Consider the following 17,665-nt stretch of genomic DNA (forward strand, 5'->3'; position numbering starts at 1 on the left):
AGAAGTCATGCCCTCAACCTGCCCCCAGCATCATCTTGCCGCAGCGAACAGTGAAGAATCTGGACCAGTGGGCACCGCAAGCTGGAGAATGCTCTGGACCCCAGACCAGGCCAACAACACCGGGGTGTCAGACAGAGAAGGTGCAGAGTCCCTGCCTTCTCCAGATGGAATCCCGGCAACACTGAGCTTCTACTAACACGGCTCCGGTATGTGGGACTGGGACATCTCCAAATCTTTTCTGATATACAAAAAGCAGCTCAGGAACAGTTTCCCCACCCCTGAGCGGCCATTATCCCAGAGACACAGAAACCAATCTCGGAATGCAGCAGCTGCTGGCAGATAAACTCCTCGACTGTGAACTAAGCTACGGCCCCGTGCAGCCCCAGCAGGGGAAGGGTTTCTGTCCCTTGGCCTTTCCCCCTTTGCGGCAACATGGCGACTGTCACCTTTCAGAGCCAATTGGACAGAGGTAGGAGCTTGCAGTGATGGGACACACAGGGAATCTCGCAATGGAGGGTGGGGCAGAACCAGCCCTGCTCCCCGCCCAAATGAGACCCTAAGCAGACACCCACGAACAGCTCCTCTGCTCCTGAACAGCCATGATCCCAGAGGCACACAAACCAATCTCAGAATGCAGCAGCTGCTGGCAGAAATACCTCTGGACTTAATTACTAAAATACCAGAATCCCAAAACTGGGTGGCCGCTTTTGTGACGGTGCAACATCATATGCTCTTTGTTATCAGCAATAGAAAACATATGATCTAATGATGCCATTTAGACAGGTATGATTGTTGGGGGGAGAAACTCCAAATAATAATAGTGAGTTTTCTGTCGAAAATTGAATGTAATCAAAATAAAGAGAGAATAAAGTGAAAATCATCTGCCATACAGGAGGGGAGTGGGGGCAGGGGGTATGCTGGGGTTCTTGGTGGTGGAACGTGCACTGGTGAAGGGATGGGTGTTTGATCACTGTATGACTGAGATCTGATCCTGAAATCCTTGTAAGTGTTCTCACGGTGATTCAATTAAAATAAATAAATTAATTAAATATTTTTCAAAAAGAATACAAAGCCCCTGGGTATCCTTTTCACCACGATCAACTCAGCATCTTCAGTCCCTGCCTTTGCTTCATTTCCTCCCTGTGGTTTTTGTCCATTCTCTGAGAATATTGCAAGCAAGAAGTCTGACATTTATACAATCCTACTTAAAAGTCACCCACTGTCCTCTGAGTACCTTACTCCATCTTTGCCCAAGATCCAAGATGATTCCAGAAATGGTCCGAGACAGCTGTGTGCCTTCAGTCTCCTCCTATCTGGAACATGGAACACAGTCCTTGAGCTTCACACTTTGCCAAGGAGGGAATGACCCCCACCCAACATGCAAGTAGTTTATCTTAGGCTCCAGTTTAGGGGAGGTGGGGGTGGGCAGGAGCACCTGAAAAGGCTATGGTGTCCTCCGCCTGACTGGAGAGGGGGGAGGGGACCATCACCTTTCGATCAAGGGGCTCAGGTGGTCCAGGGTACCAGTCTTCTCTTCTTTCCTTTAGACTTTGTACTCTCAGGAAGGGAGCTATTTTGAGAGTCTGTAGTTAGCCAGTTCCTCGTGACTTGTTTGTTTTCATCCACTTGATTAAGCATCCACAAGTCCTTGCCAGAATGAACTGTTGTTATGACATTTATCAAATATTGGGTTTTTCTCTCACATCATCATTCTGCATCAGTTCACCTTTGACTATGAAAAAAAGCCCTTTTCTTCTTCCCCTTTATTTGTATGTATTTACATAGATTTAGATGAAGAAAATGCATTAAAGTTGCAAAATTCTAATACTATGATTATTTACCCTCATGATGAAATTGTCCCGGATTTTTTTTTTAATCGTCACGGATTTGACCGGTGGGGGCCCCCATGAAGTTAGTGCTTAGTGCTTGTATTCTTTGCCCCTAAGTGTCCTTAATTACGCAGAGTGCCTCGACTCATATGTTCGCTATCACAGTCCTGGATTAGCTACTTCTTCAAGGAATCTTGATTCCTATGTGTGTGTGGGGGGGAGGGGGGGTGCGAGCTGAGGATTGTATTTACCAGCAATTCTCAGGTGTGTTGTGTCTGGGAAATTCTTGTTTGTAGGGTTTCTCAGTGGAACTATACAAACATAGAGATAAAGCACATTCATAAACACAAACCAAGAAAAGAGAGAGAATATAGAACCAGTAGGTGACTTCACCACCAATCCAACCAACACCAGAGAATTTGTGCTCGATTGTCCCCTTCTTATGTTTCCAATTCCTTTCTCTACGAAAGACCTGGTTAGTGCAACTTAGCTATTTCATCATGTCCCCAGCCCTGAACTGAGTTTCAGAATAGTCAAGCCTCTTTTTTAATCTACTAATGGTTTCTGTCCAAATATTGTCTTCAAAAGTGAAGTCACTTCTTTCTCTTCCCCCTTCCCACATTGTGGTTATATTAATTCATCTGTAATTACGCTTGTTTCATTTATTTGGGGTTTTTTATTCCATGTTTTTTGTGGGGTTTTCTTTAATTTATTTATTTTTAGTATAAAAGACCTTATCCCAAGGACCACGGATGTAGGTCAATGAAGTTAGTGGTACTGCATTTGCGTGGCACCCACCGTAGAAAAGCAAGCACTGTAGCACTGCAGCACTGTCATTCCGTTGTTCATCGATTTGCTCAAGTGGGCACTAGTAATGTCTCCATTGTGAGACATGTTGTTACTGTTTTTGGCACATCAAATACGCCAGGGGTAGCTTACCAGGCTCTGCCATGCGGGTGGGATACTTGGTAGCTTGCTGGGCTCTCTGAGAGGGGTGGAGAAATCGAACCTGGCTCAGCCACATGCAAGGCAAACGCCCTACCTGCTGTGCTATTGCTCCAGCCCAGGAAAAACAAAATTTTTTTAAAATCATCCTGGTTCCAAAGTTAAAACAGCAAAACAATACAGAAAGAGAATGTCCCCAGAAATGTCACTCTCCCCACTACTCACTACACACATATCCTTGTCCCCACCTTCAGTGTTTTCTGCCATATTCTTTCCATGGTCCTTTTTTGCAAAAATGAGCCAATGCATAAGGAATAATCCTTACTTCCCTTTCGTACACAGAGAAGGAAACTGTTCTACTTGGCTCTTTTTAGTTTAACGATTTCTCTGGGAAATCACATGACGTCATCCAAGAGGGGGTCTCTTCTTTAACGCAAGCCCTCCCTGCACTGTGCATCGACCCTTCTCTTACAGCTCACATACACCCTGCTGTCAACGCTTTTCTCAATTCCAGACAACACAGTGAAAAGCCTTATGGGCAAATAATTTTGTATTTGGGTGTTTTATGTTCGAGATTAATTCCAAAGTATGGGTTTTGGGAGTAGGGGTGGTTGAGGCAACACTGGGCGATGCTCACAGACAGCTTGGCCCTCTGCTCAGAGGTCACTCGGCGCAGGCCTTGGGGAATTGGCCTTCGGGTCAAAATCGGGTTCACTGCAGGCAAGGCAAGCATCTTAACCCCCGCACTATCTCTCTGGCCTGAGAAGTATGGATGTTCAAGTCAAATAGTAAATACACACACACACACACACACACACACACACACACACACACACACGATGTTCTCACATCCCCTCTGTACCTTGTGAGTACCTATTTTCTCACACCTTCACTAACTTTTACATTTCTAATCATCCGAGCCATGTGAAGTAGAGTCTCATTTTTGCTTTACTTTGCAATTATGCATGAAGAACAACTTGTTTTCATATATTTTAGGGGTTTTAGGATGCCAATGATCAAATCCAAGGCAAGTACCCTTACTCCCTATTTTTATTTGTTTAAAAACGTCTTTGTTTTTGTGAAAAACCCACCCATTTCTTCTGCTCATTTCTTATTGTTTTTCCCCTTAATTGTGCAGTGATCTTTGATCCTAAAGACGTACATTTTTCATATGAGGGAAGATTGCACATGAATATCGTAGCTTTCCATTTGACTCTTGATTTTTCTCATGGCTATTTGGGGCATTGAAGTCAAATAATATTGAATTGCATCTGGAATTTGGGTCACTGAAAGCTTTTCCATATAGCCTATGTATAGAGGAAAACGGAAAACTCGCCCATATTTCCTAAGTGTGCCTATATTTTTACTTTGCGCATTTAGATCTTTTAAATTTGGCATTATTATTTAAAGCGTCTCTAACCTTTATCTTGTTTTTTAACCAAATAGTTGTTTGTAGTCATTCCCACATGTCTATAAAAAAGGATTGTCCACAGCCTGGTTATTGAGACACATTATCACTAACCTAAACTTCCATGTGTTTACTTACTTGGGGGGTTGGTGTTTTGTTTATTGGTTTTGGTTTTGGTTTTGATTTGTTTGTTGCTTTTTGGGTCACACCTGGCAATGCTCAGGGGTTATTCCTGGCTCTGCACTCAGGAATTACTCCTGAAGGTGCTCAGGGACTCAGGGGACCATATGAGATGCAGGAGATTGAACCCAAGCCAAATGCCCCACCCTCTGTACTATCTCTCCAGCCCCTTCATACATATTTTTTGTTTTGTTTTGTTTTGCTTTGTTTTGCTTTTTGAGTCACACCCGGCGTTAAACAGAGGTTACTCCTGGATTTGCACTCAGGAATTACTCTTGGCGGTGCTCAGGGGACCATATGGGATGCTGGGAATCAAATCCAGGTCGGCCACATGCAAGGCAAATGCCCTACCCACTGTGCTATCGCTCCAGCACAGTGGTGTCTTTATGAACTTTTAATTTTATTTCACTTTAAATGAAAGTGTGCTGGTATCAACCTATTTTATTCCTGGATTTTTTTTTAATATAGATGTTAGGGCCAGGGAGATAGAGGCATGTAATCTTGTAATCTCATCATCATGTAATCTTGCATGCAGTGGGCCCCTGTTTGGTTCCAGCTACCACAAATTCCCCTTATCCTGAAACAGCCTCCAATGCGGCACCACTGGGAAGAACGAGTAAAGAAAGGCTGCTAATGCCCCACGCCAGCTAATGGAGGAAATAACCTTCTTTCTTGGTCTCTCTCCCCTCCGGGAGACGGCGTGGTGTCCGACATTTTGTGGGTCCGTTGAGAAGGTATGAACTTTTGGCGCGAGGAAAAAAAAAAAATGTGTGCTTTGAACTTGAAACAGCCGCGGGCTACATGGCCAGCCCCCGCCAGGGCCGGGGCTCCGCTCCGGCCGGCCGGGTTTTCGGCCCGGGTGCCCATGTCTCTGCAGAGCCGGTGGATGTGCAACGAGCGGGAACCAGAGACAGCTTTAGGAATTGGGGTTCCAGCATCTGGCAGAATTTTCCCTGGACTTTATACAGAAATCCAAAACCGCGCGGACGCGGACTTAACATTTATAATTGCCAGCAATGTGAAACGGTTCCTTTTGAACAGGTCTGACTTGGGGGGGAAACTCCAAATAATAACAGTAAGTTTTTGTTGAAATATTGAAGGTTTTTAATGTAGCAGCCAGCTCTCTGGACTGTGAACTAAGCAAAAGCCCCATGCTGGCCGACGCGGCGTGGAGTACACCATACTATGAGGTGCTGGAAGGAGGATGAGGGGGAAAAAGGAAAAAAAAAAAAAGGGAAAAGGAAAAAGGGAAAAAAAAAAGAGAGAGAGAGAGAGAGAGTTATGTACTTGTAGCAGTGGGGCTACATATCTCTTCATTTCCAGCAATGAAAAGCTAATTATCAAATGTAGTAGGTCTGTCTCTCTTACTTGGAAACTCTAACAACTATAGTGAGTTTTGTGTTGAATTATGGAATATAATCAAGGTAAAGAAAAAATGAAGTGAAATTCATTAGTTATACAGTAGGGGGTAGGGAGTGGGGGTGGGGGGTATACTGGGGTTTCTGGTGGTGGAATATGGGCACTGGTGAAGGGATGGGTGTTTGAATATTGTATAACTGACATATAAACCTGCGAACTTTGTAACTTTCCACATGGTGATTTAATAAAAAGTTTAAAAATAATAATAATAATAAAAAAAGAAAGGCTGCTAAAATCTCGGGGCTAGTACAAATGGAGACTATTACTTTTGCCCACTCGAGCAATCGATGATCAATGGGATGACAGTGATACAGTGATACCAAAAATTATTTTCCTGGAACACCACCAAGAGTGGTCCCTGAGCACAGAGCCAGGAGTGAGACTTGAACTGGGATGGCCCAAAAACACAAAAGTAAAGTGATAAAAATAAAGGGATCAGGGGCTGGAGTGATAGTACAGCAGGTAGGGTGTTTGCCTTGTACACAGCTGACCCAGGTTGGATTCCCGGCATCCCATATGGTCCCCTGAGCACCACCAGGGGTAATTCCTGAGTACATGAGCCAGGAGTAACCCCTGTGCATTGCCGGGTGTGATCTAAAAAGCAATAAAATAAAGGGATCATCAATTCATCTAGCTCCATTTAAGATGTTGGTGGTATTTTTGTTTGATTGTGCTAAAATTTTAAATAGCTGAGGAAACATTATAAATTAACAGGAATAACTAATATCTCTCTCATGCTGATTTCTCTGATCCTTCAATAAATGGTTTCTCATTTGTCCCAAGCAACTTTTTTGTCTTTCAGGGCTATTTCAGAACATTTTTTATGTAAATCTTGCAAGCGCCTTATTAAATTTATTTCTCAGTTTTTGCTGCTTCTATAAATGAGGTTTTTCTTTATCATTATTGCTATGACTTGCTATTGCCCATATCAGTTTAATACAATTGAATTCATTGTGCTAATTTTATCTTGTTTCCCTTCGGAATTATGCTATTTTCTGAGTTAGCTTTGTCATTGATTCCTGACCGCTTGCCAGGAATACTATTATACCATCTGCAAGGAGAGATTTGTACATGTCTTATTTTCTAATTCCTTGTCTCCAACTGATCAAATTGCAGTGGTTAATACCAACAGTACAATTAATCAATAGTGAAAAAAATGGCCATCTGTGCTTTGTTTTTCATTTTAAGGGAAATGACTCCAGAGGTTGTTCATTTTGAAGCTCATTTTAGGATGACATTGAGATAGATATAAATGTGTCTTACTTTAAGAAATCATACATAAATTTTTTCCCTAGCATCCCTGTGGGGAGGGAATTCACATATCATATATTAAAAAAAATTTTCATTCCACAAGTATATTCTACCTGAGAATGTATGATTTTCATAATACAGTGAGCTATCACACCATTTATTAGTTATATATTATATTAATAATATTAGATATATTATATTTATATATTAAACATATATATTTATATATTTAAAATATATAAAATTTATATATTAAAATAGTATTTTAACTATTTTCATCTCAAGAGGTGATGTGAATGTAGTTTTGTCACATTCTTTACTAAATATAAGGTGTCAGTACTACACTGACAACAATCTTCTTTAAAAATTTTTTATAGGAGGGGCTGGATCGATAGCACAGCGGGGAGGGCATTTGCCTTGCACACGGCCCAGCCGGGTTCGATTTCCAGCCTCCCATATGGTCCCCCAAGCACTGCCAGGAGTAATTCCTGAGCATAGAGCCAGGAGTAACCCCTGAGCACTGCCGGGTGTGATCCAAAAAGCAAAAGAAAAAAGAAAATAATAATTTTATAGGAGGGGCTGGAGCGATAGCATAGCGGGTAGGACATTTGCCGTGGACGTGGCCGACACAGGTTCAATTCCCATATAGTCCCCCATGCACCGCCAGGAGTAATTCCTGAGTGCAGAGGCAGGAGTAACCCCTGAGCATTGCCAGGTGTGACCCCCCAAAAAAATTTTTTTATAGGAGCCAGAGAGATAGTACAATAAGGAAGGTGTTTGCTTTGCATGGTTCAGCCCAGGTTTGATACCTGGCACCACCTGGTCCCCCAATCCTCATCAGGAGTGATCCTTTGGAACAGAGCCAGGAGTAAGCCCTGAACACCACTAGGCATGGCCCAAAACCCAAATAAACAATATTTTTTTTAAAAAAATAGTGGGCTGGGCAGACAGTCCAGGGGTCAAGAATACATGCTTTGTATATATGGAACCCTATTTTGTTCCCAGTCACCTCCCCCCCACCCCCCCATGCATGCCCCATCCCTAACACCAGAGGGTGGGGCCAGGGGACAGTCAGACATTCCCTGGGTCCTGGCATTGCAACAATTACAGGTTTGACCAAGTGTCATCCTGGGCCCCAGAGCTTATAGTAGTACATCCCATGCACAAGATAAAGAATTTGTAACTTTCATTTTATGTATTTGGAGGGTTTCAGACCTATTTAGTCTTTTCAAATTTGTACAATTTCTTTGTAAAACCATCTGGGCCTTTTGTTATTAGGGAAATGAAAGTTCCTTGCTACGTTTCTCTATTTCTCTACAGAAATTGATTAGTCCTATTCTAATGCCGTCATTTTGATACACTATTTTCCTGGAAAATTATCCAATTTATCTAGTTGCTCAAAGGCATTTCCATAGAGCTATCTCAAGTATTCTCAAGACTTTTAAAATAGACAGTCGCCACCACGTTGACTCCCCCACCAGCCTGGCTCAACTAAACCTCTGAAGATGCATGCCAAGCAGCAAAATTCATGGACACACCACTGAAAACCCTGGGGCACCCTCAGAAGAGGGGTGAGACATGTAAGCACCCCACTGAAGCCCTGGCAACCACACCGGTCCCCCCGGCTCCAAACAGCTGCACCCACACCCCACCACTGCAGCCACAACTGCACAACTCCACTGCTTCACGAATACTCTCTGCAGACACCAAACTGCGAAAAATTTCAAGTATTCCAGTGTCCAGGCTGAGAACCCTGGGGTCTTCTCAGAGGGGGACAGTCAGCCTACCCCTGATCCCCAATCTTCCCAAAACCCTGGCAGTCACACTCACCTCCCACAGCCACTGCCACATCAACTCATCGGCCCAGGCGATAGATCCTGAAGTCCCTGGACACATCCTAACTCCTCAATACTGAATTTCCAGTCAGACTACACCACATTAGATGGGAAAGGAACATAGAAGCCAACTAAACTCAACAAACAGAAAAAATAACACAGAGGACTCAACAACAATATCTTAGTAAATCCTTTGACAAGGACTTAACAACCTGTGTTCAAATATAACAATTTTCACATAATAAATTGATTTTTTAATTCACGGTTTTAATATTGGAGCTTTGTTGTCTAACCAGTTTTAACTCTAGAATTGTATCAACAGTTGTGGCTATTGCTAATATCTAAAAGTAAATAAATAAAAAGATTTTTAAAATATACTTGGCTTCAATTCAACTGATAAGAACAGATACTACACTTGACCTTAGCCAAAAGGCCGAGAAGCGATAAGTCTCACAATGGAGACGTTACTGGTACCCACTTGAGCAAATCGTTGAACAACGGGACAACAGTGATACAGTGATACTTGGCTTCAAATGTTGTTTTTCTCGCTCCAGTGATAGTATACAAGATAGGGTGTTTGCCTTGCGTGCAGCTGATCTAGATTTGATCCCCAGCATCCCATATGGCCTCCTGAGCACTGCCAGGAGTAATTTCTGAGTGCAGAGCCAGGAGTCACCCCTGAGCATCCCGGGTGTGACCCAAAAAGCCAAAAAAGAAAAAAATTATTTTCCCTTTACCATTTTTTGGAGTATTTACATTTTTTAAATTTTATTTTATTGAATCACCATGACAAAAGTTACAAAGCTTTAAGGTTTAAGTCTCAGTCATATAATGGTCAAACCCCCATCCCTTCATCAGTGCCCCTGTTCCCCCACCAAGAACCCCAATATACTCCCCTCCCCCGCAACTGAGTGGCCGATGATCTCCACTTTATTCTCTCTATAGTTTGGATACATTCAATATTTCAACAGAGAACTGACTATCGTTCGGAATTTTCCCCCAACAATCAAACCTGCAGAAAAGGCATCATTTGATAGTTTGTTTTCCATGGCTGAGAATGAAAATTATAGGAGCTTGCGTGGCCGCTATTGCGGCAGTGCGGTTTTGGATTTCTGTTGTTTTAGCTCGGTTTACAGTCTGGATGCATTTCTATAAGTCTCTGGGTGCCAAATTGGGTTAGTAGAACCTCCCGGATCAGAGTCTTTAAGGAGCAGAGGGGCCATGTCGTGCGCGGCTGCTCCGGATCTCCTCCCTTTACCATTTTTAATTTTACCTATTTGTGCTTCCCTCTGCCCTTTTATCAGATTAATTCACATAGTATTTCTACTCTGTTCATTTTCACCAAATCCTCAGCACTTCGTTCCATTGTGTTTTATATTTATTTATTTACTTACTTATTTACTTATTTATTTCTTTATTTTTGTTTTGGGGGACCACATCCAGCAATGCTCAGGGCTTACTCCTTCCTCTACGCTTAGGTATAACTCCCGGTGGAGCTTCAGGCACCCTCTGGCATGCCGAGGATCAATTCTGGACTGACTGTGGGCAACTGACAAGTGCCTGATCCATTGTAGCATCACTCTGGTCCTCTTTGACTACTTTGCTGTTTTTCAGGCTTTATGAACTGGGAAATTATTTCATTCTTTTATTTTATTGACTCAGATTCTTAAGGACTGGGGTTGTGGGGCTAAGGCGTGGCATGCAGTTGACCCCAGTTTGACCCTTGGTACTGCATATTGTCTAGAAATTGGACAAGACTGACATATTTCTTTTACTGTATTTTCCACAAATTTTTTAGGTACTATTATTTTTATATGCTTTTCATATTGATGTTCATATGTCACATATACTCTTGTTTTCCTAAATGAGAAAATTTTAATCAAAGGGGAAATGGTGTTGGTATGTGTGTTTCAAAAAAAATTTAAAAAAACCCAGGGGCTGGAGCGATAGCACAGAGGGCAGGGCGTTTGCCTTGCACGTGGCCGACCCGGGTTCGAATCCCAGCATCCCATATGGTCCCCTGAGCACCGCCAGGGGTGATTCCTGAGTGCATGAGCCAGGAGTGACCCCTGTGCATCGCCGGGTGTGACCCAAAAAGCAAAAAAAATAAAAAATAAACCCAGGTGGGAACGCAGGACTTGAGTGGCTGAGAACCATTCCTCTGGCCGGCCCATGGTGATGGATGGGCAGAGGACTGAGGGAACGGAGAAACAGGGACCCAGGCTGGTCAGTAGTCAGTTTTTTTCTCTCTCCTCCCCAGTGTAGTTAAAACTGTCCCTTATAGCACAATCATCGTCATAGTTTTGGTCATAATCAAAACTATGATTTGATTATGTTTCATAACACCCCAAAAGCAGGTTCCCGACAAAAGAGGGACAGGATGGACCCAGGGCACAGTTCTATCATCCTAATCTCCTCATAGACCTCAGAGTCCTCTACCTCTAGTCCTCGTCTTATCCTCATCATTGTCCCGCTGCCTGCCTACAGCTTAGTTATATAAAATCCTGAAGGGTGGGGTACACATAGGTGGGGTTGAAAATTGTCATAACAACAAACAGATGTAAGTCCCTCCTTCAGGGCAAGTTCTAGGAGATTAACTCAGGGACAAAATCACATTTGAGGGTTTTTTGCTTTCTCCTTTCCTCAGCTAGTCATCCATTTAAACAATCATAGTGAATTTACTTCTTATAATATTTCTAGTTGTTTTGTATGGATACAGTAAGAGATACATTAAGCTTAAAGGTTGGCTCTTCCTGGGGACATCTCGCTATATATTCCAGACTACAAGTCTCACAATGGGGATATTACTGGTGCCCACTCGAGCAAATTGATGAACAACAGGACAACAGTGCTACAGTGCTCAGGCCAGGTTAGTCTGTCCTAACCCCAGCGGGGCCTTATCCAGTTAGTTCTTTTTGGGTCATGACAGAATTTGTTCCATGACCATGCTCTTAACTTATTATACTTATGGTGCTTGGCTTGTCCCCTTTCAATGAGAGGGTAGCTTTTGGCTTGCCCTGGGTCCATCCAGTCCCTTTGTCAGGACCCTCCTTTGGGGGTGTTAGGAAGTAAGGGCAACTGAGGCTTAAGTAAGGTAAATATGATGGATACCCAGGAGTAAATATTATTTGGAGTCAACTAACCCCCATGTAACAAAGCATAGCATCAAGTGTCTTCCCATGTCTGTACATTGCTAAATAAACCATGCAAATAACATGAAGGAAAGAGAAAAAGCAGTATAGGATTATTAGTGCCTGATGGAATTGGGTGTGCTGTAAAAAATACAAGCATGCGATGGGGGCTGGAGCGATAGCAAGCAGGTTGGGAGTTTGCCTTGCACGCGGCCGACCCAGGTTCGAATCCCAGCATCCCATATGGTCCCCTGAGCACTGCCAGGAGTAATTCCTGAGCATAGAACCAGGAATAACCCTGTGCATCACCAGGTGTGACCCAAAAAACAAACAAACAAAAAGAACAAGCGTGCGCACAGAAGGGGGTGATGTGTGTGTTGTGTTGTTCGAGGGCTCTCAGGGCGGCGCTCTCTCTCTTTCTTCTCTCTCTCTCTCTCTTGCCGCTCATGTTCAGTGCTCTCGAGCCACTGTGTATGGACCGGATTGGGATGGCTCCTCCTTTGTGGTCCACTTCTGTGTGTGCCGCTGTGCTCTCTTCTGTCTGTCTCTCTATCTCTGACTCTGTCTCTGTCGTCTCTCCTCTGGTCTTCTTCAATCTCTCTTCTTCTGATCTCTCTCTCTCTCTGGGGCCCTTCTATCTCTCACTTCTGACTCTGACCCTCTTTGTGCTCTTTCTTTCCCCTGCTTCTGGCTCCGATGACTCCCTGATTCTCTTTCGCTCTGTGTCCTGCTTCTGTGTCTTCTCCCTACTTCTCTTACAGTCTTAGTTTATACAGCAATCACATAGGGTGGTGACACAAAGGTGGGTTAAATATTAACAAATCAATAAATAGAGGTAAGACCACTCCTCCTGGAGATTAACAAAATCTCATCTAAGGAGGTTACTAAAATTACTAGAAGATCCGTTTAAGGGCAGGATCCCATCCAGGGTGTGTCACTTTCTTCTTTCCTCAATTACTTCCACTTAAATAGTTGTAGTAAATCTACTTCTAATATTTCTAGCAATGTCATTCTGTATGAGCACAGTAAGAGATATATCAAGCTTAAAGTTTGATTCTTCCTGAGGACATTCACTATCTATTTCAGACCACAGTCCTCAGGCCAGGTTAGTCTTCCTAACCCCAGCAGGGTCCTACTCTCGTCACTACTTTTGGGTCATAACAGCATTTGTCTATGACCGTGCTCTCAACTTATAGTTGAGTATTATGGTGCTTTGGCCTGGCCCATTTCGATGCCCATTTCCTCACATTGAAAGGGGACAAGCCAAGCACCATAAGTATAAGTTAAGAGCATGGTCATGGAACAAACTCTGTCATGACCCAAAAAGAACTAACTGGATAAGGCCCCACTGGGGTTAGGAAAGACTAACCTGGCCTGAGCACTGTAGCACTGTCGTCCCGTTGTTCATCGATTTGCTCCAGTGGGCACCAGTAACAATTTACAATATCAAAGGTCAGGCCTGGCTAACACCTGAGATCTGCATGTCAAAGACCAGCCAGGCTTCTGTGAGAGAAGGAAAACTGCTCTTTTCAATATACTGAAATTATTTTTCTGAAGGCAGCTTGAAGGGGGGAAATGTTCAGCTTCCTCCAAACCAGTCAGGACACAGGAGAAGTCTCGCCCATTTTCATGGGTCCCTATGTTCCTGTCCATAGTACAGTCTACATGGGCTCGCCCTGATGGCTCAGTCCAGCCCCAACACTGGGGGCAGCAGGGAGAGCAGGAGAGTCCTCGCAGGGAACCTGGTGGGAGACGGTGGTGGCGGGGAGTGGGGGAGGGCAGATAGGGGCGAAGACCCACCAACTTGGGAATTCCACAGGGAGGCTGTAAGGCCCACTCAGGGGGCATCTGGCGGCCAGCTGATGAAAGAGCCAAACATTCCCAGGCCCTCAGGCATGGAAGACTGGGCTAATGGCCCATCCCGAGCGTGGTGGCCACAGACTATGTCCCCGTGCTGACCAAGCGTACCACTCCCACTGGCCTCTGTTCCCTTTCCCGCCCGAGACAAGTTAAAATTCCTCTTAGTCTCTCTCAGGGCACAGCTTGACCCTCCTTGACCCTCCAGGCACTGGGTAAGGAGTTCTGTGCTGGGAGTGGACCCCAAAAAGATTTCTATTTCCTTCACTTCATTTGCCTCTGTCTCTCTGTCTGCACCCGGCATGGTCCTCAAATCTCTCAGAAAGGAAAAAGGCGCAAAGAAGTGAGTCTGCAAGAGAAAGAAGGTCCGGAGTGAGACCCACTAGCTGGAAGGAGCTTTGGGGAAGTGGCGCAGTTCTGCCATTCACAGTGAGCACTGGGAGGTCAACCCAGAGACAGGCATGGACCTGCCCCAAGCCACACAGCAAGTCAGTGGCAGAGCTGGGATTTGAACCAGCAAGGCTGAGAAGTCCATTTCTTGCTTTTCCCGTGCCTGGACCGGCGGGGACACACTGAGGTACATGAAGTGGGGAGAGGGGGAAACAGAGTGGGAGTGGGGTGGGGGTGGGGGATGCAGGCAGCAAACCATCACAATGAACTGTGAACTCAGAGGAACTCCGGACAGGAAAACGTTTAGTCCTCCATGGTGTGTGTGTGTGTGTGTGTGTGTGTGTGTGTGTGTGTGTGTGTGTGTGTGTTGCAGGGTGAGGGCGAGACCATCCCATATGGTTCCATCTTCCAGTTAGCAAAGTGAATTTCAGACCCAGAACAGACTTGAAGACTTTGTTTTGTCTGGGGAGGTCACACCCGGCAGCGCTTAGGGGTTCCTCTTGACTCTGCGCTTGGGAATCCCTCCTGGTGGTGCTTGGGGGACCATATGGGATGCTGGAGATCGAACCCAGGTCAACCGCGAGCAAGGCAAACGCACTCCCCTCTGCCCTATCGCTCTGGCCCCCAGACCTGACTTTAACCAGGAACCCACCGTAACCTGTAGAAAAGACAAACTTGACCCATCAAGCCAGGGCTGGTCCCCGGCGCCGTGTGCAGACTCTGGCCCACAAAGCAGGGCAGAGAAAGTGCTCCTCGGCTTCACCTCCACGGACCCAGTGGCCCGGCTCCAAACGTCCTGCCAGGTACCAAAATCTGCTGCCTCCACAAGGTGGCTGCCAAGGTTAAACTCCAGCTGAGTCAGGGTTCCGAGCCCTTTCCCTGGGTGGGAGAATTGGAGACCCGGGGGGCAAGGAAGGCAGCCAGAAGAGAGGGTGTGGGGGTGAGGTTGGGGGGGGGGGAAGCTGTAGCCTCAGAGAGCCCAGGACATTTGGGACAGGGGAGGGGCCCTGCCCAGTGTGACCCAGTGCTGAAACAACAATGGCTTCTGGCCTGGGACTGCCCAGCGCCCGCGGGACCTGTGCTCTCCCCACGCTCCATGGCCAACCTCCTATGCTGCTGCGCCAAGGAGGAGAATGAGGAGCCGTCCAGACCAGATCGGCCCTACCAACAGAATCCCCAGATGATAAGCAGTAGGTTCCCACGCAGGGGGCGCCACTGAGACCTGGGTTCTTTCTGAGTCTCTGCTGCCCCCAGCTACCCTCTGGGAAAGGGTGTGGGCTGGGCAGGGCAGGGCAGATGGGACTATAGTTCCCCAACGGGCTAAGAAGCAGACTAAAGAAGGCCCGAGCTAGAGTACAGAGGGGAGGGCGTTTGCCTTGCATGTGGTCGGCCCAGGTTCGATCCTCAGCATCCTACATGGTCCCCCAAGCACCCCCAGGAGTAATTTCTTTTTTTCTCTCTCTCTCTTTTTTCTTTTCTTTTCTTTTTTTTTTTTTTTTTTTTTTTTTTGGCTTTTTGGGTCATACCCAGCAATGCTCAGGGGTTACTCCTGGCTCTGTAGTCACTCAGCAATTACTCCTGGCGGTGCTTGGAGGAATAGATGGGCCACCAGGGACTGTACCTGGGTCGGCCGAGTGCAAGGCAAACGCCCTCCCCTCTGTACTATTGCTCCGGCCCCACCCAGGAATAATTCCTGAGTGCAGAGCCAGGAGTAACACCAGAACATTGCTGGGTGTGCTCCCCCACCACCCCACCCCAAACAAAACAAAATCTTGCTTCATTAAAAAAAAAAAAAACAGGAGCTGGAGCAATAGCACAGCGGGTAGGGCGTTTGCCTTGCATGCAGCTGACCCGGGTTCGATTCCCAGTATCTCATATGGTCCCCCAAGCACTGCCAGGAGTAATTCCTGAGTGCAACGTCAGGAGTAACCTCTGAGCATTGCCAGATGTGACCCAAAAATTAACAAATAAAAAATGTAGGCAGGCAGGGCTGGAGAAATAGCTCAAAGGGCGAGACTGGGGCACAGACTTTGCGTACTGGAACCTCTGGGTTCCATCCCTGGCATCCATCACACGGTCCACTCAGCACTGCCAAGAGGGACCCCCCTCCAGCCCTATAAGGTGTGGCCCCCAGACCATACAGGCTGAAGACTCAGCTCTAGGCTACGCAGTGGTGACCATGGCGGGTGACCTACCCATCAGCCCACTTTTCCGCCTGCCACCTGCCAAGGTAGAGGGTGAAGGCCTCAGCACCCCTGAGAACAGGTTCCCCCCTTCTCGGGTTGTTGGGGCGACAAAGAGACGGAGCATACAGAATATGCTGAACTCATGGCTTCCAGCCATTTTACATCTGTGAAAATAAAACTATTTTTAGGGACCAGGGAGGGGTGCTGCCCAGCCTAAGTCAGCCCTGAAACAACGACGGCTTAGTGCTCACAACCAGTTCACAAAGCACTAATGCAAAATTAAAAAAAGAAAAATGCTACTTACAGGGGCTGGAGCGATAGCACAGCAGGTAGGGCATTTGCCTTGCATGCGGCCGACCCGGGTTCGATTCCCAGCATCCCATATGGTCCCCTGAGCACCGCCAGGAGTAATTCCTGAGTGCAGAGCCAGGAGTAACCCCTGAGCATTGCTGGGTGTGACCCAAAAAGCAAAAAAAAAAAAAAGCTACTTACAATAAGAATATCTGGGGCTAAGGAGATGGCCCGGATGGAAGGAGCATGTGCTTTGAGTGTGGGGAAACCCCCTGCCACCCACCTTGGGTTCCTAGCATTGCAGACGCCTGGAGCATGAACGGAAGCAGGCCCTGAACACGATCAGGTGGGGCCCCCAGAGAACACGCAGGCATCAGTATTTATGACAGTGCCGCCGTGTAATCCAGGCACATCATGCATTAACTGCAATGGCTTCCTGCAAGCCGGCAGGAAGTTCCCAGGGCCCTGCAGCCAGCCCTGGAGTAGCAGTGGAAACCCACTACGGTGGGCGCTGGGCCCAACGGAAGGACCCCCTGGGTCTCCCGGAGACACTGAGAGAGACCGGGAGATGGGGTAAGGGCCTGGTTTGCATGCAGGAGGCCCAGGTTCCATCCCAGCACCATAGGGTCCCTAGACCACCACCAGGAGTGATTTCCAGCCCAAGCACAGAACTAGGAGTAGCCCCTGAGCACTGCCAAAAAACAGGCCAAAATTAAAAAGAAATCTCAATCGTGGTGGAGGGAAGCTGACACTGGTGGTTCAATTGGTGCTGGAACATTGGCAGCCTAAAACTCAACTATGAATAACTGTAGATCATGGACACGGACACACACACACACACACACACACACACGGACACAAACACTCACGGACATACACACGGACACATATGGACAAACACATACACACATGAACACACACAGACACACACACGAACACACAC

General features: G+C 46.1%; 1 pseudogene; it reads right to left on the bottom strand.

Annotated features, from left to right (window-relative positions):
* Positions 1 to 9,209: 9,209 nt before the first annotated feature.
* Positions 9,210 to 9,312, bottom strand: LOC129401116 (U2 spliceosomal RNA; annotated as a pseudogene).
* Positions 9,313 to 17,665: the final 8,353 nt, after the last annotated feature.

The sequence above is a fragment of the Sorex araneus genome, chromosome 1, assembly GCF_027595985.1.
Source record: "Sorex araneus isolate mSorAra2 chromosome 1, mSorAra2.pri, whole genome shotgun sequence".
Classification (NCBI taxonomy): Eukaryota; Metazoa; Chordata; class Mammalia; order Eulipotyphla; family Soricidae; genus Sorex; species Sorex araneus.